General features: G+C 41.4%; 1 pseudogene; it reads right to left on the bottom strand.

Moving 5' to 3' along the window:
* Window positions 1-940: 940 nt before the first annotated feature.
* On the bottom strand, window positions 941-1,419 carry LOC100940755 (annotated as a pseudogene).
* Between the last annotated feature and the right edge of the window lie 24,829 nt (window positions 1,420-26,248).

Here is a 26,248-nt window from a genome sequence, read left to right on the forward strand (position 1 = left end):
TTAATCTTCTCCTTCAGATAAACTCTGCTTCTCTCTCCAACCCATGGCTTGGAGGGGATGTCCCAGTATTATTGCTAGTAACCTGGGCCTCAGCTTCACGTTGGATCAGAAGTCAGACCAAAAGTCATCTCCAAGTAAGTCACACTGGTCTTCCTGGAGTGGGGATCTACTTCAACACACAGGAGATCCCTTGGCCAATGCTGCCCGTAGACTGAACACATCCCACCCCAGCCCTGTGAAATGATGGTGCCTCACATTGATTCAGCTCTTCAAATTCCAGAAAGGGACTTATACTTTGCATTCTCATGTGAAGGAAGGCATCCTTAGCACCCTACTAACCACAGGAGAAAGGAGGAAAAATTCTCGTGGTTATAGACTTTCCTTGGTGGCACTCGGTAAACTGGAGGTGGCCCCAGAGCACTGCTCTGTGGCCAGTGATTTTTCTGTATCTGGCTAGAGAATGGGGATAATGTTTAATGAATTCAGATTCATTCATCTTGAATTCGAGAGCTGGTCCTAATCCAAGTAGTATCAGCCAATGGTTATGTGAGGGGATGAAGGTATTTCTTGTGTTGGTTCTTTACCTGAAATTCTGGCTTTTTAAACAATTTTCATTTTTTCTTTTTTTTTTTTAAATTTCAAGTTATTATGGGAGTATGTAAAACTGGGTTACATAGTTTGGTTTTGTCAGGTTAAATTCCAAGTTGTAGTTGTGTCTTTCACTCAGGAATTACTCGATATACCCACACAATGTACCCGTTAGAGGGGAATTTGCCCATCCCTAACCCACCCCAACTTAACTTCATTGCGTTATTCTCACATGTGACTATTAAGGTGCTGATCCACTAGCTCCAATTTAGTACAAAGCACATGTGATGTTTGGTTTTTTGTTTTTGAGTGTTTTATCATTAAAATGCATTTTTTTGACACATGAAAAGTCTTTATTAATCTCTTGTGAAAAATCTATACAATGGCTGCAGATAACATCACTGTAGAGTCTTTACTCCTTTGCCTGTTATCCAATCTCCAGCTCACTTTTTGCCAGCACCAACATTAGCCTTTGCAGTGCCCCCGACTTTCTTCATTCTGTTCTTGCGTTCCTTTCGCTGCTTTCTTGACCTCTTTTTCTTCTCATACAAGCCAGGCCTTGCGAGTCTATGTTTGGGTTCATTTTTCTTTGCATAATCCAAGGAATCATAAATCATGCCAAAGCCCCTTGTCTTCCCACCACCAAAGTGAGTTCTGAATCCAGATACAAAGATGACATCGGGTGTGGTTTTGTACATCTAGTTTTTCCCTAATTTCTGTCTTTGGTACTGTTGCCTTCCCAGGGTGAAGGACATCAATAACCATTCATTTCCTCTGAAGTAGTCGGTTAGTCATGAAGTTCCTGGTCCGGATAGTTACTGTGTCGTTCATGATGGCAGGCGATCCCATTAAAATGTATTGATGGGATGGATAAATACAGGTTGAGAAACATACTTGACAACAAGATATCAAACTGATAGCCAGACTATAAAATGTATACAACATCCACCTTTTTTAAAAATTCTGTTTGAACTTTTTACAAAGAGCCTTACTACAATGGTCACTTACATCCTATCATTTCACATAACAGCAGAGATCCCAGGGGTAGCATCCAGAATTGAGGTGCCCCAAGGAGGACAGGGGCAACAGCAGAATAGTAAGCTGAGAAAGGACTCTTTTTTTTTTTTTTTTTTTTTTTTTAGTGCTGTGGCTTCACAGCTCACAGCAACCTCCAACTCCTGGGCTCAAGCGAGTCTCCTGCCTCTGCCTCCCAAGTAGCTGGGACCACAGGCGCCCGCCACAATGCCCGGCTATTTTTTGGTTGCAGCCATCTTTGTTGTTTGGTGCGTCCAGGCTGGATTCGAACCCGCCACCTTAGGTGTATGTGGCTGGCGCCTTAGCCAGTTGAGCCACAGGCACCAAGCCGAGAAAGGACTCTTAAGAGCAATACGAAGAGGCTCAGCGCCCGTAGCTCAGTGGTTAGGGCACTGGCTACATGCACCAGGGCTGGTGGGTTCAAATCCAGCCTGGACCTGATAAACAACAATGACAACAACAACAAAAATAGCCAGCGTTGTGGTGGGTGCCTGTAGTCCCAGCTACTTGGGAGGCTGAGACAAAAGAATTGCTTAAGCCCAGGACTTTGAGGTTGCTGTGAGCTGTGATGCTACGGCACTCTACCCAGGGTGACACAGTGAGACTCTGTCTCAAAAAAAAAAAAAAAAAAAGCAATACAAAGAGAAAACACTTTAAAAATTGTTTAAAAAGCCAAATTTTCAAGAAGCAACACAAGCAATACCTTTATCCCCTCACATAACCATTTGCTGATACTACTTGGATTAGGACCAGCTCTCGAATTCAAGATGAATGAATTTGTGCTAAATGTTACCCCCATTCTCTAGCCAGATACAGAAAAATCACTGGTCATGGAGTTTGGAAAGACAAAAATCTCACCACAAAATTGTCCCTGAGTGACATAAATTAGTAAAGTATTTTCCTTTTTTTTTTTTTTCCTTTTCGCTCTTTGGTCTGTCTGACAAGAAAACAGACAGTTTTAGGTGCGCGAAGTAGAATGGGAAAAGGTCAGTTTCCAATTCAGAAACCTAGGTTAACACAAAGTTAGGCTGCCGCATTCTCTTCGGCGGGTGCTTAAGCTGGCCAGCACTTTCACTTTCCACCTTTCGGTTATTATGAACAGTGCTGTTATAAATATTTATGCATAAATATTGTATGGACATGTTTCCAAATCTCTTGGATATGTATTTAGGAGTAAAATTGCTGGGTCATATAGCAACTCAACGTTTAATTTTATGAGCCAATCTGTTTTCCAAATGGCTGCACCAGTAACATGTCTGGGTTCCAATATCTCCACGTCCTCACCGACATTTGTTATGAGCATCTGCTCTTTCCTGCCCCAGATCCTTCATTTTTTGCTCTGTTTCATCAAATATCTCTAATTTTTATGGATTATTGAGCTCAATTTGAATTAGAGCTTGGGCACCCTTGCAGAGAAAGAGTGTTAGGCTCCTGTGTTCGTATTGTCTGTTCTAACTCAGGGCCACCAAAAAACTCACTGCTGTTCTCCATCGTGTTCTACCTCTGCGAGGGACTGTCTCTGGAAGATCTAGCGTCTGTCTTTTTTGAAGTTAAATACTGACTCCCTGGATGAGAGAGAGTTTAGCTTTCAGCTTCTCTATCTCCAGTGTAGCTGTATTCGGGACTCTTTGACCCTCTTACTGTTTTGCAAAAGACCTTGTCAAATGTTGAGCTATTTTCAGTCTCTCTTTCATACTATTAATATCTTCTCCTCTCTCTTTTTCTATATTTTCAACCTGCAGATTTTCTACAGCATATAGTTGATTCTATATGCCTCATGATTATTCCTTTATGTTTAGTCGCTTCCTCAGAAATTTCTTTCTTTTCTTTCTTTCTCCTTTCCTTTCCTTTCCTCTCCTTTTCTTCCTTCCTTCCTTCCATCCTTCCTTCTTTTCTTTTCTTTTCTTTCTTGACAAACTCCCATTCTGTCACCCTGGATAGAGTACCATGGTGCCATAACTCACAGCAACCTCAAACTCTTGGGCTCAAGCAATCCTCTTGCCTCAGCCACCTATGTAGCTGGGACTACAGGTGCTGTCACAATGCCTGGCTAGTTTTTCTGCTTTTAGAGGAAAGAAAAAAATATATTAAAATTATAATAGTATATACTGATAACAAAAGATGAATACAAGTCACGTGTGACTTCTTCAGAGTAGTTACCATCAGCATCTAGACACTTCTGATTATGGCAAACTACCGTTTGAACACCGTTGACCGAAGTGTCCACTTGTATCCCTGTGCAAGCCATTTCAGTTTCTTCCTCCACGTACCACCAGTGTAGGTGGCTTTCTGCTATATGCCACATCCTTGAAGATCCCCTATGGGAAGAAGTCAGGAGAGCGTGGGGGACACTCAACTGCAGCTTTTTGCCCTATCCATTGCCCTGGCAAATTGTCATCAAGGTAAGCTCTTATGACTCAGTGCATGTAATAATCTTAAGATGAAAACTTTCCGTTTTCCTGTTTTAAGAACAAGTCGTGGGCAGCGCCTGTGGCTCAAAGGAGTAAGGCGCTGGCCCCATATGCTGGATGTGGCAGGTTCAAACCCAGGCCTGGCCAAAAAAAAAAAAAGAACTAGTCGTGTGCTTGTTCTGCTAACTCCCGTCTCACATGTGCGTTGTCTGGTGGACTGCTGCCGTGAGCCTGTAAACTGTTCCCACACTGTAGTAGAAGCCGCAGGACTTGTTGCTACAAGGCCTCCCACAGCACAGCTCTTCCCTTGTGCTCATCACACACAGGACTGTGCATCTCAAACTTACCATGAATTCATGCAGTTGGTAGGGGTATTGGAGGTTAATTGTTGTCGTGCTTCCAGAACATTCTCAAATTCCACATACCACTTCAATGTGGTCTTTGACTGTCCTGCCTGTGGCATGGTGAAGCTAGCATTCATCTGATTAATGCCATCTTTTGAGCAAATGTCATTGCACTATACATTGCTATCATAATTCATTTCAGTTAAAAAAGTATACTTACATAACATTCCTTAAAATGTGTATACATTTTGGGCACCCCCAGGGGTATATAAAATATGTACATGATGTTTATAATAAAACTTTTTCCCCTGCTCTTTTCCTAGGGCCTGGAACAGTGTCTGGGACGTAATAAGTGCTCAGTGACATTTGCTGAGAGTGCCATTTTACAGATAAGGAAACTGAAGCACCAAGGATTAACTTTCCTCAACACCCACCACTAATTTCTTCATCTTTAGTAAGAATAGCACCTTTCTCATTGTTGTGGGGAGTAAATGAATTGCCATACAATATCTTAGAGGGAGCCTGGAAGTTGTACCGTGCTCAGTAACTGTTAACGATCTGTGGAAGCAGCAGATTTGAGCTGGAACTCAGGACTATCTAGTTTCGAGGCTGCACACCTAGCTGCTGCACCAAGCGGAACTCTCTGCTTTGGTCCTGTTACCCCAGGGTGAAAGTTCCTCTCTATTTTTAATACCTGCCGTATCCATGACCTTGAACTTGTTCCTTTCAGGTCCATTAGCACTCGCTTCACCAATTTTTCCTCTTCTTACATGTGCAATCCCTCCCTCTTAACTGGCAATAAATACATAAATTTAGAAAGTTCTTTAGTCTACAAGTTCCCTTCCATTGACACTACCACTCTCTCTTTTTATCATCTTTTTAAACTCCTTTTTCTTTTCTTTTTTTTTTTGAGATAGAGTCTCACATGTCGCCCTAGGTAGAGTGCTGTGGCATCACAGCTCACAGCAACCTCAAACTCTTGAGCTTAAGAGATTCTCTTGCCTCAGCCTCCCAAATAGCTGGCATACAGGTACCCACCACAGCACCTGGCTATTTTTTGTTGTAGTTGTCATTGTTGTCTGGCGGGCCCGGGCCAGGTTCGAACCCACCAGCCCTGGTGTATGTGGCTGGCGCTCTAGCCGCTGAGCTACAGGCGCTGAGCCTTTAAACTTCTTTTTCAAAAAGTAGGTCTAAAACTAATCTATGCCACTAAAAATCAGGAAATCAGTTAGTCATCAAGCTATACACTTATGTGCACTTTGAAAAATATAAATACACACACGTGTGTAAAACTTTAGTAAAAGTAAAAAAGAGAGAGTAATTTAACTCAGTAAAAAGTTAAAAGGAGAGAGTAAGTTAACTCACCACCTCCTCCCTTCTGTAACTCAATCATGCTCACCCTCAAAGCTCACTACATCTAGTGGGCAATGCAGGATCTCAGGCTCCTCACTGGACGCTGTCACTGTGCTGTCCTCACGTTCTCTCATGTCTCTGGCGTCTGCATGGTACTCCTTGTCCTTTTCCCACTTTGTGGTCTTTTTCATGGGGTGACTTTTCTCCCTGTCTGCTCACATTCTGCCTCCTTGTCAAGGTTAACTCGGCACCTTCTCCTGGAAGCCTTCCCCATTGTCCCCAATTCTACATCCTCAATGCTCACTTAGCGCTTTGGAGCAGCACCTCTTGCGGGTCAGGTAGTGTTCAAGGTGCTGGGGTTACATTAAGCCCTGTATTAGCTCCTGTTAATGTTAAATTTTGCTATTTGGATCCCAAGAAATACAGACTCGCTCAGATTTACTTCCAGGACCTAGGGATGCGTAATGGGAATTTCTTATCAACTTTCCATCTGACAATTTGACTTTTGGGAATAAAAAATATTAATGGAATCTGACTTGCTGGAGTAGAAAGCCCTTCTGTAGGTGAGTTGTAGGTTTTCTCTTCCTCCATGTTTTTCCAGTCCTAGTATAAATGAATCTCAAGAATGTTTTTGTAGTTGAAATTTTTCTCCTTTGAGGGGCTGGGTGCGGTGGCTCACGCCCACAATCCTAGCACTCTGGGAGGCCAAGGTGGGTGGATTGCCTGAACTCATGAGTTCGAGACCAGCCTGAACAAGAGTGAGACCCCTGGCTCTAAAACATAGCTGGGCGTTGTGGCAGGTGCCTGCTTGAGCCCAAGAGTTTGAGGTCGCCGTGAACTATGATGCCAGGGCACTCTACCGAGGGCAACAAAGTAAGACTCTGTCTCAAAAAAAGAAAAAGAAAAGAAAAGAAATTTTTCTCCTTTGAATAACAAATTGAAAACAACAAGACTGAAATCTACATAGAGTCGGGATTGGGACATCTGAGTATGATGAGCTAGGTTGGGCACTGTACAAGTGTTCCTCATTTACGAGGGCACCATTCACCTCAGAGACACCATTATCATTCTGAGAATTTCTCTATGGTTATTATTTTGTTTATTGAAAAGATGAATGGTTTGTGTATTTCGCAACTTCCCTGCAGATGGCAGTAAACAGTCTTGTTTTAAGATGTATTTTGCTTGGCTTCTGTTCACAAAAGAAAAATGAGTCAATAATCAAAACCAACCTCAGAGCTAACAAAATCTAAAAATAACTTCTTAGAAATAAGAAACCACTTTTCTAATACTAATAGGTGAGTGTTTCAAACGTCTTAAAAAAATCCCTGTTATAGAACTGGCTAATTTAATATTTCACTTTGCATTTCGCATCCTCTGCTGTTTGTTCACTACACCAAAAGGGATTACTGGATTCCTAATTTAAATCTATAAGAACTTTAATTATCAATCACCATCAAATTATATACACTCAAAGAATTCACAAAATGAATTACACGCACATACATTAGAGATCACCACTTAATGAACTGGTAATAGAAGTTGCTTCTTGTTGTAGATATCCTGTTAGTAAAAATACTAATATTTGATAATGTTTAGCAGTTGTTCATTGTATATTTCGCATGTTACCTCCATGTAAGTTCTAAGATAAAATACTATTGATTGTTTTTCTCAGATACTATAAAGGAATTTAAATTTTTTTTTTTTTGCAGTTTGGCTGGGGAGGGTTTGAACCTGCCACCCTCAGTATATGGGGCCAGTGCCTTACTCACTGAGCCACAGGCACCACCCAAGGAATTTAAAAAATTAATCTCATAATCAGAAAATGGGGAAGGAAATGAAAGAGAATTAATTAGAGTACCAAGTTTATTATTGGATAAGCTAGATGTAATAGTGGGGGCAAAGAAGGCTACGTTAGTATATGAATCTAATTTGAATATTTATACCAAGCATAGCTTGAGAAAAAGTGGCAAATAAAAAGAAAACATTAAACTGGGCTCGGCGCCTGTGGCTTAAGCGGCTAAGGCGCCAGCCACATACACCTAAGGTGGTGGGTTTGAATCCTGCCCGGGCCCACCAAACAATAATAATGGCTGCAACCAAAAAATAGCCAGGCGTTGTGGTGGGCGCCTGTGGTCCCAGCTACTTGGGAGGCAGAGGCAGGAGACTCGCTTGAGCCCAGGAGTTGGAGGTTGCTGTGAGCAGTGAAGCCACGGCACTCTACCCAGGGGGGTAGCTTGAGGCTCTGTCTCAAAAAAAAAAAAAAAAAATTAAACTGGATTTTCCCCCTTCCACGTACATGGCTATACAATTCGAATATTTGACAATGGAACACTCTAGTTGAAATTTGCCTGCAAAATAGACAGACAGAAGAAATTAAACTTTTCGTCATATTTCACTACTATCCATACAGGTAGGAAGTTTTCAGAAATTATTTGCTCATAAATTCTTACTAATGGTGTAGCTGCCCCCCATTATTCTACCTTAATGGTTTCTGTATTTTCTCCCTATTACAAATTCTTCAGAAATGGAAAAAAGTATCAACTGAAAAATGAAAATGTGAGAAAGGATTAGTAGTATTTATCATATAGTACTAATAAAGAGAAAGCAGAATGCACTTCAACATTCGCATTAAGAATTCAGAGTTGAAATATGATTTGAAATATATATTTTGAATGATAAACCAAGATGCTATAAAAACGAGAAACATCATCATGTGCTCATAATACACATATTTTAGCTTTTGATAAGGCAACATCTAGGGAGAAAATTATCCAGGAAACAAGAGCAATGATGAAAATTGTCTTCTTGGGCAGAAACTATCCAAAATTCAAAAACATAATGGCATTGACACCAAATAATATTACATGCGTGTATTTTTAAGGAATAACATACAAAGCCAATAGTTAAAATTATAGGAGAGGCAATGAATGAGCTGATTTTGGAAAAGGTAAGAAATGCTAAATTGGGGCGGCGCCTGTGGCTCAAGGAGTAGGGCGCCAGCCCCATATACTGGGGGTGGTGGGTTCAAGCCCAGCCCTGGCCAAAAACAGCAAAAAAAGAAAGAAAGTCTAAATATTTTTATTATTTTGGATATGATCCCTAGTATAAGCCATGAAATAAAGCTATTAGAATTGTAGATTTCCATAAAAGCAAACATTTCATATGTTGATGTTTGGGCTAGGGATATTAGTTTTTTGTTGTTGTTGTTGTTTTGGCATAAAGGGCCAGTGCCCTACTCCTTTGAGCCACAGGCGCTGCTCTGTTCTTTTTTTTTTTAAAAGACAGTGCCTTGCTCTGGTACTCAGACTGAAGTACTGAAGTGCAGTGGTAAGATAATGGTTTACTTTAACCTTAACTCCTGGGTTTAAGTGATCCTTCCCTCTCACCCTTCTAAGTAACTGGGACTATAGGCCTGTGCCACTACACCCAGGTAATTAATTTTTTTTTATTTTATTTATTTATTTTTTTTTTTTGTAGAGCTGGGATACTCATTGTATTGCTCTAACTGGTCTCAACTCCTGGCCTCAAGCACTTCTCCCTTCTTGGGTTCCCAGAGTGGTAAGATAACATGCAATAGCCACTGCTCCCAGCTGTCAGATCTACATTTTAGAAGACCACTTACAAAAATTGGATTGAAAGAAAAGTTATATACAACGATGCCATAAGTATGTATAGAAACATAATGGGTCGCAATGGAAGAGGGTTAAAAAAAATGCTAGGGCATTTTGAACTTTTTGTTTTACATCTTTAAATTTGGTGCACATTGAATGGTGAAGCATAAATCTATTTTGACAGCACTAAATTTTCTTTATATCATCAAAGAAATTATATAACTGCTCTTTTTGCTTCAACCAAATGTTGGAGTATATTGAAAAGGCATTTGCAGAACATAAAATTTTAAATCATTGTTGAATCTGGGATGGGAAAATGGGGTAGATGCCATCTTGCTACTAAAACTTAATTAGAGGAAATATGCAATACGTGTTGATGATGTGAATAAAAATATAGATTCTAAAAAGCAAATCAGAAGTATACTGCTGAAAATATCCTCTTTAATTAGGGGGTAAGAGATAAGATCAATGTCATAAGCAAAATTAGAAACCCACAGTCATTATATATATCATTCCCCTGATAACATAACATGAGTTTAGAAGAGCATTCAAGAAAAATGAACTTATAATTTTACGAAAAGATATCATTGCTGCTAAACAATTTGCAGAGATTCTTTTTTTTTTTCTACCCAGTGTTGTTATATGTGAGCTGGGTTTCTCGACGTTGACCCCCATGTCTCCGAAATAGAAATACCAGAAAGGAGAGGAAAATTCAATTCAAATGTTATTTCCACAATCAATTCACCTATGATCCAAAATTGATTTCTATTCTTTCTGTATTGGTGGCAATCATAGTTTCCTTAAAGAAAAGCTTTCTATTGCTGAAAGAATATCATGGTCTTTTCTGTGTCTTAGATTGGGCCTTCTCAAATTTTCCTGTGTCTATAGAGTACCTGGGGAGCTTATTAAAACTCAAATTCTGATTCAGGAATTGTAGTTTGAGACCTGAGAGTCTGCATTCCTAACAAGCTTCTGGTAATACTCTGCTGCTGGGTATTTAGCGTAAAAAGATTCTAGAGATCTCATATAATTTGAGGAATTACTATGAATATGAAGCACCAAAGCTGGGTAAAAAAATGTATAATTCAAATTGACAGGCATGGTAAGGACTTATACATCAGTCATCAGTGTGTGAAGCACTAAAAACCCGAAATGGTCTTTTAAAATCTAATATTCTCTCACTAAAATACTGCAGTGTTTCTGTGATAATGATCTCCCAGATCCATTTCCAAGTAACTCTGTGCCTTTCAAGATATGAGTAATTTTGCCAGTGCCAATATCAGAGGAGAATGTGGTTTATTAAAATTAAATACGTTAAGCTGGGCACAGTGGCATGTACCTGTAGTCCCAACTACTAGGGAGGCTGAGGTGGGAGGATCACTTGAGCCCAGGAGTTCCATTCCAGCCTGGGCAACTAAGTGAGTCCCTATGTCTTAAAATAGATAAATAAAATAACTAACTAAATGTGTTAAAACCAAGGTAAGGCCCACAGTTAATTAGAATTAAATAGGTTAAAACCAATGTAAAGTCTGCAATCAGTAGAAAAGTCTACCAAGCTCATGGTCATGTCTATAAAATATGAGCTATAAAGCAAGCAAGCATCAGAACCATCAAAAAGAATTTTGTCCTATGAGAGTATTAATGTGCACAGCTTTGATCTATTAAAAAATAAATTTAAAAAAAAAAGAATTTTGTTTCCACGAAGATGTCTGTATTACAACAAATTATTAGGTCCAAATGACTTTTGAGTTCTTCATCTTATGGTTTAATTATTTGAATTTTTCTTTATTTTATAATGAATCACTTACTTGTCTAATTTAGAATTACTGTCTTTAGTAATTATTATTGAGAAATAATATAACATTTTAACTTAAGGAAGAGGTAACTTTTTTTTTTTTTGAGACAGAGCCTCAAGCTGTTCCCCTGGGTAGAGTGCTGTGGCATCTCAGCTCACAGCAACCTCCATTTCCTGGGCTCAAGTGAGTCTCCTGCCTCAGCCTCCCAAGTAGCTGGAACCACGGGTGCCTGACACAATGCCCGGCTATTTTTTGGTTGCAGCTATCATTGTTGTTTGACAGGCCCCAGCTGGATTCGAACCGGCCACCTTAGGTGTATGTGGCTGGCGCCTTAGCCACTTGAGCCACAGGTGCCGAGTCAGGAAGAGGTAGCTTTTTACGATTTACATACAGTGTCACATGGGCTGGTGGTAGCTTTGATTTGGGTATTGCACTTAATAAAATGACCCATAAAGCACATTTGCCTGGTCTCAGACTCTTGATATCCTGAATTTCCCAATGTGGTTAAAATAATCAAAATACGGTCTGATCCAGGTGGAAATATTAATGAGTCCCCAGATAGATTGTTAGAAGGATGTCTGTGGTACCAAGGAAAGCAGGATTCTTGATCATGGACCTGTCTGCCCCTGAGTCCCCAGATTCAATTGGGAAAATTGGAATTGTGGACCTGCATGACGTGGGATCCTGGAACTGGAAGCTTGTCCAGGGCCCAAGGCAGCTCTGGCGGTTGAGTTTCTTTATCCCCTTTTCAGTAGCCCACACCATAGCCCTTCACGCACCATCCTCTCCCTCCATCAGTCCCATCTCCCTTCTTCTGCTAGTGTTCTGTGTGTGGCTCAGAGTGTGGGAGAGAATCTGACAGGACTAATAAGGTCACTCTTATTCCTGCTGGACAAATCTCTTAACTGGAGCACTGGTCTGGAGCTTACAGAACCCCTTAGAAAAATTCTCCAAGCACTGGACCAGTGCATGGGGGTGTCTTCCAGCATGGGGGCTGTGGGCTGCCTGGGCAGTGAGCCTGCTGAAGATGGTCCTTCCATTTAAAAACTCTCTTGATGGAAATTATCTTTATAAATGGCATTTATTCCCCTGACTATAAAAGTAGTATACCTGCTTCAGAAAATATAACAAATAATAAAGAAGAAAAATAATCACTGTTCCACTTTGATGTATTTTCTTCTAATTAAATGTGTATGTGTGTGTGCCTATGCACACATTTAAAATACAGATAGCAGTTGAGATCAGGTGACATATATTCTTTTTGTTCATTTATGGTGTGAGATTTTAAGTCATAAAAAATTCTTCACAAATCAGACAGACTAAAAAAAAAACTAAAAACTCTTCACAAAGACCTTTGCTAATCGGCTCCCTCATATTCTAACAAGAAATGGGCTACAATCAGCCACTTCACCACCAGGACAGATGTATGAGAACCTCCGAGGGGCACCTAGAAGGATGACACAGTGCGTGTTGTGCCTTGGGCTGGATGGAAGAAAAATAGCAGGTTTCTGCCTCCAGCTCAGCTCTGGCAGCTGAGACTTCAGCCACATGAACTTTTTAAAAAAGACCCATCAGTTTCAGGCAAGGGTTTCATTTCACTTTCCCATTCTTCACTGCTGGGACTAGGGGGGAAAAAAATGCATGACCAGCTACATTACTTTTTAATTTAATGCCCTTGAGTAAGGGCACTAGCAACGAGGCATGATAGAGATTTCAGGGAGGACAGCAAAAGGGACAATAGTTATTAGTAGAAGGCCTGGCACGGGCTTTTTTTTTTTTGGCCCAGGCTGGAAGGAAGGAGCAGCAGTAAAGGGTTACAGATTAGAGAGCTTAGCTGAAGGGCCGCACCTGGAGGCCGCCCTGCCCGTGGAATTTACAGCAGGAGTCTGGGAGTCGTATAAATGAGTAATGTTTCGTGATGCTCTTTTCCAAGCGAGCTGCAAAAATTGGCAGGGGCCCTTCAGTGTGCTGTCGATGTGTGTGGAATTCAAATAATTCGATTGCGAGATACAATGGCAACGGGAAGCGAGGCGTCACCTCCAGAGAATGATGGCAGAGAAAGCTGCTGCAGCCACATCCCTGGAAGAGGTTTCACTAACAACTATTGTCCCTTTGCTGTCCTCCCTGAAATCTCTATCACGCCTCGTTGCTAGTGCCCTTACTCAAGGGCATTAAATTAAAAAGTAATGTAGCCGGTAATGCTTTTTTTCTTTTTCCCTAGTCCCGGCGGTGAAGAATGGGAAAGTGAAATAAAACCCTTGACTGAAACGGATATGTCTTTTTTAAAAAAAATGATGCTGACAGTAGACACAGCTTGGGAAAAGGACAGTTTGAGTATCGGGTGGTGTCCCAACCCACAGCATCACTCGCTTTTTCTTCTTTTGAATTTGTCGTCGTTAGCTAAACACGTTCATATTTTTCCAAAGTGTAATAAATAGCTGGGAGGATTCCATCAGTAACAGCAGGAGACCTGGTGAGCTGGGTTCTGTTATCGTTTGAATCGCGAGGTATTTTGCTTGTGCGGGTTGTCACTTCCATTAGAGGAGCTGATAAGCAGATTCTGACTTTCTTTGCCCACATGTAGCGCTCTACTTTGTAGAGTGTTTAGCTTTTCTGAAGCACTTTATTATTATTTTTTTAAGCCTTTTTATCCTTGGCAGAGCATTCTGGAGAAGAATCCTGGGCAGGGACTGTAAGCTATTAGTTATGATTTCAGGTTTGTTATTGTGGATTCCTTTCTCTGGATCTCCTTTACTCATCTAGAAAATGAGTGTTGGGACCTGTAATCCCAGTACAGTGGGACCAGTCAAGGCAACATAATGAGACCCCTTCTGTATTAAAGAAAACAAAATTTTAAAAAAGAGTGTTGCTCTTCTCTTCTCTTTTCTTTTGAAACAGAGTAGCTCTCTGTCACCCTGGGTAGAGTGCTGTAGCACAATAACTCTCAACAACCTCAAACTCTTGGACTCAAGTGATCCTCTTGCCTCAGCTTCCCGAGTAGCTGGGACTATAGGCACCTGCCGCAATACCTGGATAATTTTTCTATTTTTAGTAGAGATGGGGTCTCATTCTTGCTCAGGCAGGTCTCAAACTCATGAGCTCAAGCAATCTACCTGTCACAGCCTCCCAGAGTCCTGGGATCACAGGCGTGAGCCACTACACCTGGCCTACAAGTGTTGGTCTTTCCTTCCCTGGTCCCCAGTTCCCTGATTCTGTTATATTATTTGATAATTTATTACAGATAGTAGCATTGACAAAATTCCCAAGTATTTTGATTCCACCTTTCCTACAAAAGTAAGTCCTTTAAAATGACTTTGGCAAGCAACATCTTGACTTTTTTTTAACTTTAATAAGTGATTAGGTCTCAGAAAGTAAACCTGTAAGTAATAATTAAAACCAATTACGTGGAATTTACTATGTAACAGGTACAACTGACAACATAAATGTGTCTCAAAAGCTTTGCGCTAAGTGAGAGCAGCCAGCCACAAAAGACTACACATTGCATGAGTGTTCATATGAAATTCCAGAAAAGGGAAAACTACAGTGACCCAAAACAAACCAATGGTTGCCCGGAGCCAGAGATGGGAGTGGGTGGGGTTGTATTTATCAGTAGGGTTTTTTCCCCTCTGTTTATTGTTGAGGAGTCCTTCATTTATTTGCATATCCCCCTTAAGAAAGTCTCTGTTCAGTCACTATTGTCCTAGAGTGATATTTCAAGACATCATTTTAACTGAGTTGTCTACTATTATGAGATGTGAGAGTTCTTTATATATTCAGGATAAAAGTCCCTTATCAGATACATATTTTGCAGGAATTCTCTCCTAGTCTATACCTTGCTTTTTCTTTTTCTTAATGGTATCTTTGAAAGAGTAAAATTATGATAAAAGTCATGATTTTGTTTGCCTTTTCCTGTCAAGATCGGGAAAATCAGTGGCCCAATGTAAATTTCTATTATAATTTCTTGGACTGGGAGAGGTGATTCCTGAGCTATGCATTTATTGTAAATTCAGGGTCTGTATAAGGGTCTAAGTGCCCACTTGAGGTCTGTATAAGGGTCTAAGTGCCCACTTGAGGTTCTCAGGCAAACTTTTGTTTGCTCTCACCCAGAAGCCAGGCAGTGATCACAAACTTTTTTGACATCTCTCTGTGCTTGGGGATGGATTTTTTTCCACTTCACCCTTTCACTGTGAATGTGGCCCTTTGCTAGCTCTGCTTTCTGTAGGTTTCTTACTTCCAAGCTCCCATTCATAACAATCCTCATTTATTATCCCCCCATGGAGCCAGGTTGTAGGGGCCAGTCACTCCCCAGGGCACCTCAGCGCCCCCTTTATGCATTTTTTCTGACCTCTATTTATTTCTGGATCCAATATTTTCTATTTGTTTTTCCTACAGCTCAATTTTACACTTAAATATCTTTGGATATGTTTTGTTCATCGTTTATGGGTGGTGGTGTAGGTTATCTTAGGCTTCCTTCTGTCCAAACAAAACATTCTCCAGTTTAGATTTTAATACATCATCTTTTTGTACAGCTGGGTCTGACCTGTCTTACCTTCTCCTGTTCAGTAACTGGGTTTGCACTTTCCTGATTTTTATAAGCAGCCAGTGGTGCTCAACCTTCCTGACGCCGTGGCCCTTTAATACAGTTCCTGTGGGTCGCGGCCCACAGGTTGAGAACCGCTATAGGCACGGTAGGTTGAATCAGAAGATCCAAGTCTTTTTCTAATGTTCTTAATTGCCCAACAGTTAATTATACTAAACTATCCTTTTAATTTTAATTAATTGCATCCAACTGCCTTTTATTACTGGGTAATACAGCAAAGAGTTTGTCTATACTCCATTGAAATTTTTCTTTTCTCAGTAGCTCATTTCCCCTGATCACATTAATCAAGTAAAACCTTAGAAAACATGGCAAACTGGGTTATAATAAATAATAGCAATATTTCTTAAATAAGAAACTGCCCTGGGGGGTTAAAAGTTCCCTGTTAGTGGTAATAATAGTGATAGACTTTTTTTTTATGTGCTTACTGATTGATCTTAGCTACCTGTGAAATATATCTGGAATCTGTCTACTTTTCTCCAGCCCCATTGTGAACACCATTGGCTCTCACCTGGATTATGCAATAGCTTCACATCTGGTTTCACTGTAGCCCTAGAGTGACAGTTCAAGACATCAGAGTAGGCATGTCACTCTCCCACTTAAAAGATTCCGAGGGCTTGCCACTGCAGTTAGAAGAAAATCTGAGCCAGCTTCAGACCTGTAAGATCGTCTGTGACTGGGCCTCACGTATCACCTTTCCTCTCCAGCTACTTAGGATTTCTTGGTATTCTTTGAGCTCGCCAAGCTTGTTCTCGGCTTAAGACCTTTCCCTTGCCGTCTGCTTCTGAATGTCGATAAGGCTGGATCCTTCCTGACATTTGGTCTTAGCTCAAAACCATTTCCTTTCTGAGGTCTTGCCTGGCCTCTCCTCTCCACTCCAAAATGAGGGCATCTCACTGTATCTCTTTACTTTCTAGTATGCTGCCCTATTTTATTTTTTAAATTTCATCCATCACTGTTTGAAATAAACATGTTCCCTTATGTGTGTAGTTATTTCATGTTCTCCCACAAGAGTGTACGTGCCATGGTAACGGGGGCTTTGTCTGTCTCACTCACCATTGTATTTCCATAGCCAAGAACAGTGCCTGGGCCCGTATGTTTAATACGTATTTACTGAATGATTGCACGCATGCGTGAATGCCAGAAACTGCTCTCATAGTTTTATGTAGATTACCCATCGATTTTTTACAATATGCTAAAGTATTATTATCCCTGTTTACAAATGGAAAGACTGACTAGGACTGAGTCCATTTGTTTGCAAAGACTATTCTTCTAAATTGCACCCCCTCCCATTTTGTCAGGTAACATTAAATGCAATGAAAAAAATTCTATGTTGGCAATGCTTCAAACACTATTTTCATTAGTCATGGTAAGATTGGAATTCTGTCTCTGTGTCCGTAAAACAAGTGGAAAAGTAATTCTAGCAGTCAGAGAAAACATGTTGTTTGGTTGTATAAAATGAAGGCTTGCGGGGATTAATAAATTAATGACATTAGAGGCAATACAATGGGTGTGAAATCAGATGACCTGGATTAATTAAGGTCCAGGCTTTACCCCCAAGCCTCAGTTTAGTCTTCTGTAAAATTGAGATAGAACTATCTGCTGCATTGATTTGTTGTAAAGACCATAAAATACTTAGGATACTGCATTTACGTGGCAAATGATCAATCAAAGGCATATTTAATAACAATAATAGTATTAATACTTCCAAGAATCATAATTTTATTGTTAGAAACTGTAAGAGACAATGTATTCACTGCGGTTGGACTGGATAATTTCAAAACTCTTTTTCAATTTTCTTTCTTTTTTTTTTTTTAGGGACAGAGTCTCACTTTATCACCCTCGGTAGAGTGCCGTGGTGTCACAGCTCATAGCAACCTCCAACTCTTGGGCTTAGGTGATTCTCTTGCAGAGTTTGGCTCTGTCACTTAAGCTAGAGTGCTGTGGTGCAATTGTAGCTCACTGTAACCACAAACTCTTGGGCTCAAGTAATCCTCCTGCTTTAGCCTCCCAAGTAGATTGGACTACAGGAGTGTGCCATGTGCTTAGCTAATATTTCTTTCTTTTTTTTTTTTTTTTAGAGGTGTATCTCACTAGGTTGCCCAGTCTGGCCTCAAACTTCTGGCCTCAAGACATCCCCCTATCTCAGCCACTGAAAGTGCTGGGATTATAGGGCGTGAGCCGCTGTTCCTGGCCAAGATTCAGTGCTTTTCAAACTCTAAAGAGTAGGACCAGTTTCATTTTATAATTTTTGATCCACTATGGATTAATGCTCTTGTATAATATAATAAAAAGTAGATGACTGGAAAAACAAAACTTTTAAAATGCATACAAAATAAAAGCCCTAGATTTTTTAATCATTAGATTCAACAGACATAAAATATTTCCTTCAAATTGCAATGAAAGTTTCTAAATGTGTTTAAATTATAGCTTGTTATGGGTGGTGCCTGTGGCTCAAAAGGGTAGGGTGCTGGCCCCATAGGCTGGAGGTGGTGGGTTCAAACCCAGCCCAGGCCAAAAAAAAAAAAAAATTATAGCTTGTTACATAACAAATTATCCCAAAGCTCAGTTATTTAAAGCAATTATTGGCTCGGCGCCTATAGCTCAACCGGCTAAGGCGCCAGCCACGTACACCTAAGGTGGCGGGTTCCAATCCCCAGCCCGGACCCGCCAAAACAACAATGATGGCTGCAACCAAAAAATAGCCGGGCGTTGTGGCAGGCGCCTGTGGTCCCAGCCTCTTGGGAGGCGGAGGCAGGAGACTCGCTTGAGCCCAGGAGTTGGAGGTTGCTGTGAGCTGTAATGCCACGGCACTCTGCCCAGGGGGACAGCTTGAGGCTCTGTCTCACAAAAAAAAAAAAAAGCAATTATTTATCTTACTTTATAGCTTAGATTCCTGCCCCTATAGATCAGAAATTTAGGAGCATTAGGTTGACTAATTCTGGCTTGGAGGTTTCTTCTGAGTCCAGATACAAGCTGGGACTGTAGTCATTTGAGCTAAAGGCGCTGCTTTCATGGGGGCTCATTACATGAGGGGCAGATGAGTGCTGGCTGTTGGCAAGAAGCTTCAGTCTCTCTTTACCACAAGGTCTCCCCAGGGAGATGTCGGAGCAGCTTCATGGCTTGTAACAGAGGGAACCACCTGGGAAAAAGCAGCAAAATGTTTCCTGTCTCTATGAAACTTTCCCCACTCTTTGTGGCAACTGTGGCCTGTATCTCTACCTCGGACTGTGGTCAGAAGGGGCAGGGAAATGTTTCTTGTTCTTTGTGCTCTAGGAAATAGCTCAGAGGAGCCATGTGGGCTGGAGATGGAGGCCTGGCTCTGTCTTCAGCAGAGATGGGACAATGAGACTCATTAACTCCAGTTGAAGGGCAATAAACCTTCCCCTTTAAAAACTCTGTGTTTCTTCTTATGTTCTGGAAATTTGATATTTTGAGACAGACAGTCTGACATTTTTCCTCCTTTGCCAGCAAAATGATACATTTTTCTTTCCTCCTTTTCAACTGCTTGTCCCTGTTCTTTGGATGTGGCCTCAGTTGGGGACAGGTGCCAAGCTTTCAGGAGCAGGATGGTAGCTGGTTTTCTCCAGAACAAGTGATCTGAGGGACGGCAAGGTGGAAGCCACAAAGTCTTCTATAACCTAGTCTCCAAAGTCACCTTCCATCATTTTGTTTTCTCTGGGGTTTTGGTTTTTTGTTTGTTTGAGCCAGGGTCTTGCTCTGTTGCCCAGGCTGGAATACAGTGGCATGATTACAGCTCATTGCAGCCTTACATTCCCAGACTCAAGTGGTCCTCCCACCTCAGCCTCCCAACAAGCTGGGACCACTGGCGCACATCACTATACCTGGCTGATTTTTTTAGTTTTTATAGAGACAAGGTCTTGCTGTGTTGTCCAGGATGGTCTTAAACTCTGGCCTCAAGCAATTTTCCTGCCTCTGCCTCCCAAAGTGCTGAGAATACAGGCATGAGCCGCTGAGCCTTGGCCACATTCCATCATTTCTACAAATATCCTATTGGTTAGACAAGCTTGCCCTATTTTATGTGGGTGGACACTCCCACACAGAGCATGAAGCCAGGAGGCAAGAATCCTTGGGAGCAACTTGGAGAGTGGCTACCACAGTTGCCATACCTTCCTGTCTATAAATCAAATTTTTAGAGATAATTTACTCTAAATTTCTCAGTTTGCAAATGGGGAAACTCAGGTTTGCCCAAAGATATACACACCCTAATTTATGGCAAAGTCAGGTTTCCTGGTTTCAGTGTTCTATCACAATATATCGCCTATTTTACCTACTATATAATCAAAGGCATTGGCCTTGAGCTAATTGCATTAAGTAATTAGAACGAATGGGGTGGGGAGGCTGAGACACAGATGCTGCTGCTCTGGCTTCTCTTAGGATCACCACAAAGCCATGTTCAAGGTGGCCATCAAATAGGAAAATTCAGAGAGCCCAGTTAAAAAGCATCACAATGTGACAATGGAAATTGACTTGATTGAGCTTCAAAGGTTCTATTAACTCAGAGAAATGATGATTTTCCGGGAGAATTAATACATGGCCACTGGTGGAGAATGGAAGTGACTTTAGTGCTTTGAAACGTCTTTTAACTCAATTCTTAGATGTACACAGCAAACGTTACAGCTTAGATTCCTGCCCCTAAAAATACACTCATTTCAGAGCCAGATGATTAAATCTTGATCCTAATCACAAAGGAAATGAATAATTTGTCAGTAAACTCATTTATAGGGTTGAGGAATGACCTGCTTCAGAAATAGGCACTTAGTGAATCCTTTTAAACGCATTACTGCCCTCATGTGCATGTGTGTGTGTGGGGGATCACTTGCTTGAGGTACATTCTTTATTTCTAAGGTCAAAAGTACATTAAAATTGTGACAAACGAGCAGCAGTATATTACTGAATTCTAGACTATTCTTTTCCCGTCTTTATCTCCTTTGTTCTTCTCCTAACAAAACCTAAAGCCCCAAACAAGAAAAAACCAAGATTCCTGAATTAAAAACAAACAAACAGCACTTGATTTGACAATAGTTTCAAACTTACAGAAAAATGGCAAGAATTAAAATAGTGCATCTGTAAATCCTTTACCTAGATTCACCCGTTGTTAACATTTTTACCTCATTTGTTTACCACCACTTCCCTCTCTCCTCTCCCCCCACACAAAAATTCTTTTCTCAACCCCTTAAAAATAAGTTACATACACAATGCCTCTTTCCTCTTAATTATTTCAGTGTGCATTTCCTAATCATAGGGACATTCTCTTACATAACCACAGGACAGTTACAACTTCAGTAAATGTAACATTTGTGCAATACTTTTAACGAACCGATCCATCCACATTCTGACTTTATTAATTGACCCAATGATGATCTTTGTAGAATTTTTTCCCCTCCAGTACTGAATCCAGTATTAGGGCCGGGTGTTGGATTTAGTTGTCAGGTCTCCTTAACTTTCTTTAATTTGGAACATTCTCATAGCCTTTTTGTTTATCTCTCATGACATGAATATTTTTAAGAATGGAGTTCACTCCCCCTTCCTTTTAAAAATAGACCGTTCATAATTTTGTCTAATGATTCGTCTTGTAATTAGATTCAGGTTACATGTGCTCGGCTGGACTACTAAAAAGAGAGACGTGTCCTTTCCAGGATATCGTATCTGGAGGCACAGGGTCCACCTGCCCCTCGCAGATCACCTGGTCAAGGTGACATCCAGTGTCTCCACTGAGTAATTGCCGTTTTTTCCCCTTGTAACTGATCAGCAATATACGGGAGGGTACTTGAGGACATCCAAATATCCAAATCCTAGCTTGCTCTTTGTTTCTCTGCCGAAGTTTATCATCTATTAATGATCCTTTCCTGACTTTGTCTTAGCGGTCACAGTTGCAAAATGATGATTGTCCAGCTCCCACACTCTCTTCCCATTTACCAGCTGGCATTCACAATTCTGTTGTAAGCCCGAGCTCTCTCTTCTCCCGTTTATTTATTTTCAGTATGTACTCATGAATTCTTCCCCCCCCCATAGTTTTAACTTATTATTATCCTTAAGTCATTATTGCCCTTAATGATTTTGATAGTCACATTGTCCCCAGTTGTCCATTGATAGTCCTTTTCAGCTGGCTCCTTTGTCCTGCATTACTTTTTAAAAGTACTTCCTTACTTTCTGGCTCGGATCTTCCTGGCCCCCATCCTGCAGATTCCTGGGCTGTGCTCCCTATTTTGATTTCGACCTACCATTTAGTCTCAAAATTACAGAAAACCGCCTCTCCTCTATTTATTTGCTCACGCCCTCCCTCTTAACTATTCATCCCATAAATATTTATTCCTTCTTTTCCGCAAGCGTGACATTGGCCAGGCTGCTGTGAGTCATGATAAAGAACTTACAGGCTAGTTTGAGAATGGGCCTTCTCTCCAAATGAAGTTTGAAAGCATAAAGTTTAAAGTAAAACAAATACGCTGGGCAATAAATGCCACAGAAGCTGAGGAGAGTGTCAGAAATCCTTGCAATAATATTGTCAGCATCTACTCTGTGCCTGGCAGGTACTAGAGTCTGGAAACACAGGGATAAACTGCAGATAAGTGTCCCTGCTTTCGTGGAACCAGGGTTCAGGGTTTAGCAGCAATTTCTTACCTAAGGCAGGTAACAACTTACACAAACAACTAAGGAAGGGGTCACTTGATGCACAATTAGATTCCTGGGTCCCATCCAAGAGATACTGATTCTGTAGATTTGCAGTCAAGCCCGGGATCCCGTATATTAATAGCCTCTCCTATTATTCAGGAAACTCCTAAGCAGTACAGTTGAGAACCATTGGATAGTAGGGCTGCAAACTGGAGAGACTGAGGAGAGTGCCTGGGGAAAGGGCCTGAGCCTCCAAGGTCAGCTGAGAGGTCAACAATATATCCACTAGGCCCAGATCCGCACAGCAGTAACATCCTGTGAGAGAACTGAGAATTAAAGGGCACCTCTTTAGAAAGTGACAGAATTGGCTCGGCGCCTGTGGCTCAAGCGGCTAAGGCGCCAGCCACATACACCTAAGGTGGCGGGTTCGAATCCCCAGCCTGGACCTGCCAAACAACAATGACAGCTGCAACCAAAAAATAGCCGGGCGTTGTGGCAGGTGCCTGTGGTCCTAACTACTTGTGAGGCTGAGACAGGAGACTCGCTTGAGCCCAGGAGTTGGAGGTTGCTGTGAGCTGTGATGCCACAGCACTCTACCCAGGGGGATAGCTTGAGGCTCTGTCTCAAAAAAAAAAAAAAAAGAAAGAAAGAAAGAAAGTGACAGAATCAGAATTTAAATACCTTATCAACTAGCCCAGCCCCTCTCCACCCAATGCACACACCACCTTTGGGTTCTACAAGGTCAAGATGTCTGAGTCTTTGCTCTCGCCCACACTACCCCTTTCCAGGTCCCAGGCTGAAAGGGGTGGCCTTGCAAAAATAACAGAAAAATACCTCATCCTACAATCTGCTAGTAATAGTTAAAGATCAATCCTATAAATTCTCTTGCTGGGCAACCTGTGGACATCTGTTTTCATAAGCCAATGAGGAGCCCAGAAGAGAAAAAAGAAATGCAATTTTTTTTAATAATCTTTAGATCTAGCGACTAAATCTGCCTTTTAGAATTTGTTCCACTAGGCTCAAGTGGTTCCTGAGTGTCCCAGACAAAGGATGGGGGATGAACATCTCGTCTCAGGATTGGAAACATCTGGAAAAATGTCTATCTTCAACCTTGTGGGAGGAAAAAACAGATACAAGATTTGTATCCCCAGTGCTTTGTGAATTTGGCTGCAGGTATCTTTTTGCCCCCTTAAATTCACCCAGGCACTAGACCACACCGTGGGCCTTTTTCCTTTCTTTCCTTGGGATGTTGCGCCATCTCCTTGCTATCTTCCCTCTTTCCTCCACTTTCTTTCCTTCTCTCATTCTCTCTCTCTGTCTAAGATAAAATAAAGTCTATACTTTTATATCCTAATCTTGCTCTAGAGAAATTATTTCCTCATCCTGTGATGAGCACCTACTTGGCTTTCCACTCTAATAAAGGCCATGTCAAATTTTTTGTTGAAGCCTGACAGGCTTGTTTGTTTGTTTTAAAATTATTTATTTATTTATTAAAAATTGTTTTTATTGTTTTAGGTTAATCAAGGGTACAACAAATTAGGTTACATTGCTTGCATTTGTTAAGTAAAGCCCCTCTTATAATTGTGTTCTGCCCCAAGAGGTGCGCCATACACCCTAACACTGTTGCTCATTAAGTTGGAGCACACCCATCCCCCATCCTCCTCCCTTCTGCCCACTCCCTCATTGCCCTGCCCCTCACCTTGAATTGATTTGAGTTTTCCTCTTATGTGGGCGTGTATTAGACCATCTACTAGCTTTATATTAGAATTGAGTACATTGGATTCTTGCTTCTCCATTCTTGTGATACTTAGTAAGAAAAATGCATTCCAACTACATTCAGGTTAATACAAAAGATGTAGTCACCATCTTTTTTAATGGCTGAATAGTATTCCGTGGCATCCACATACCATTCCTGGGTTGGTGGGCATTTAGGTTGTGTCCACATTTTGGCGATTGTAAATTGAGCTGTGATAAACAGTCTAGTGCAAATGCCCTTATAATAAAATGATTTCTTTTTCTGGATAGATGACAAAGCCCATTCGAAGGTCACTAACTCTTTACTCCAGACAGCTACCTTGGGGCCAATTTCACTGTTCCATTATCTGAGTTTCCCTAGCACTTCTTACATATTTTTACTGTGATGCTAAACTCGTATTATTGTGTTTTGTTTACATGTCAGGCTAGACGAAACTCAAATATCCTCAAATAACCTAAGGTAGAGGGTATTAATTTCCCCCATTTGGCATATGAGAACCCTGCTGTTCCGGGAAGGAATCCTCAGAGGAGGCACCAACACACAGCCTAGAGTGCCCTGGCTAAAGCCTCTTCTGTCACTCAATGGCTGGAGCACCTTGGGTGGTTACTTAACCTGCCTGGTCTTCACCTTCCTTGCAGCACAGTGCAGGTGATGATAAATGTAAAGTGCCCCAGAGGGCTGGCATGTGGTGCCGAGAGGTTAATATTTGTAAAGCTCCTAGAACAGTACCTGGCACCCAATAAGTGCTAAGTAAATGGCTATTGAGTGAATAAAGCCAGGTCATCCCAATCTGAACCCAAGTCTTCAGATGATAAAGCTCTTAACCATTATTCTGTTTTAACTTCATAGGAGTCCAAATTTCCCTGAGCAGTAGTGGTTCTATTAGAAGCAGTAATAAAAGGAAGCTGGTTTGGAGCAAAAGACATTAAAGAGATGACAGGAAGCAAAATGTCCCAGCAAACTGCTTAATGCAGGCTTGGAGCAGGGAGAGAGCAGGTGCCTTTTTCTCTGACCCTGAGCCTAAAGCATGTGGTAGCACATTTGGGCAAGGACCAGCAGAGTAGACTTGAGGGCAGGTCCCTCTCAATGTCTCTGTGCATGTCCTTCTGTTACTGAAACCCCTTGTAGGCTTCAGCCTGGTCCAGTAGGTGGCTGCACAAAGATCCAATTACTGAGACAATGAGGATTGCTAAGGAAGAAAGGAATTTTTTGTGTGTGTGTGAGACATAGTCTCACTCTGTTGCCTGAGCTAGAGTGTCATGGTGTCAGCCTAGCTCATAGAAACCTCAAACTCCTAGGTTCAAACAATCCTCCTGCTTCAGCCCCCTGAGTAGCTGGGACGATAAGCACCCATTACAATACCCAGCTAAGTTTTCTATTTTAGTAGAGATGGCATCTCACCCTTTCTCAGGCTTGTCTTGAAATAGTTCGAGCTATCCTCTTGCCTTGGCCTCCCAAATGCTGGGATTATAGGCATGAGCCACTGTGCCCAGCCTAGAAAGGAATTTTTTAAATATGAAAGATACCTTTTCAGGAGTATGAGAGAAGCTGCCTCAAATCCATCTCTACAACTAACAGAGATCACAGGCTTTTTAAGAAATAGCTGTGTGTACTGGGGCAAGTCCCGGTGTAACAAAGGAGCTGCGTGCATTGGGACAGCTGGAGCTGGGCAGGTTGTAGATGATGAGTCTTGGCATCAGGAAGTCTGCCCAGCGGTCTTCAGAATCTCAACTCCTTTGTCTTGCAGAAAATCCACCATTTGTGAGCACCCAAAAGGTCAAGTAGTTGTTAAAAATGTCAGAGTTCTAGTTGTCATGCCCTACTGGCCTAGTGGTGTCCAACTTTTTTTTTTGTCTGACATACTTTGGAAGAACATGAGTTGTTTTAGGCCACGCATGAATTACACAAACACTGGGGTGGCGCCTGTGGCTCAGTGGGTAGGGTACCAGCCCCATATACCCAGGGTGGCATGTTTGAACCCAGCCCCGACAAACTGCAACAAAAAAATAGCCAGGTGTTGTGGTGGGTGCCTGTAGTCCTAGCTGCTCGGGAGGCTGAGGCAAGAGAATCACCTAAGCCCAGGAGTTGGAGGTTGCTGTGAGCTCTGATGCCACAGCACTCTAC

This window comes from Otolemur garnettii, unplaced genomic scaffold (genome assembly GCF_000181295.1).
Source record: "Otolemur garnettii isolate 467f Iridium unplaced genomic scaffold, OtoGar3 scaffold00001, whole genome shotgun sequence".
In the NCBI taxonomy this organism is placed as follows: Eukaryota; Metazoa; Chordata; class Mammalia; order Primates; family Galagidae; genus Otolemur; species Otolemur garnettii.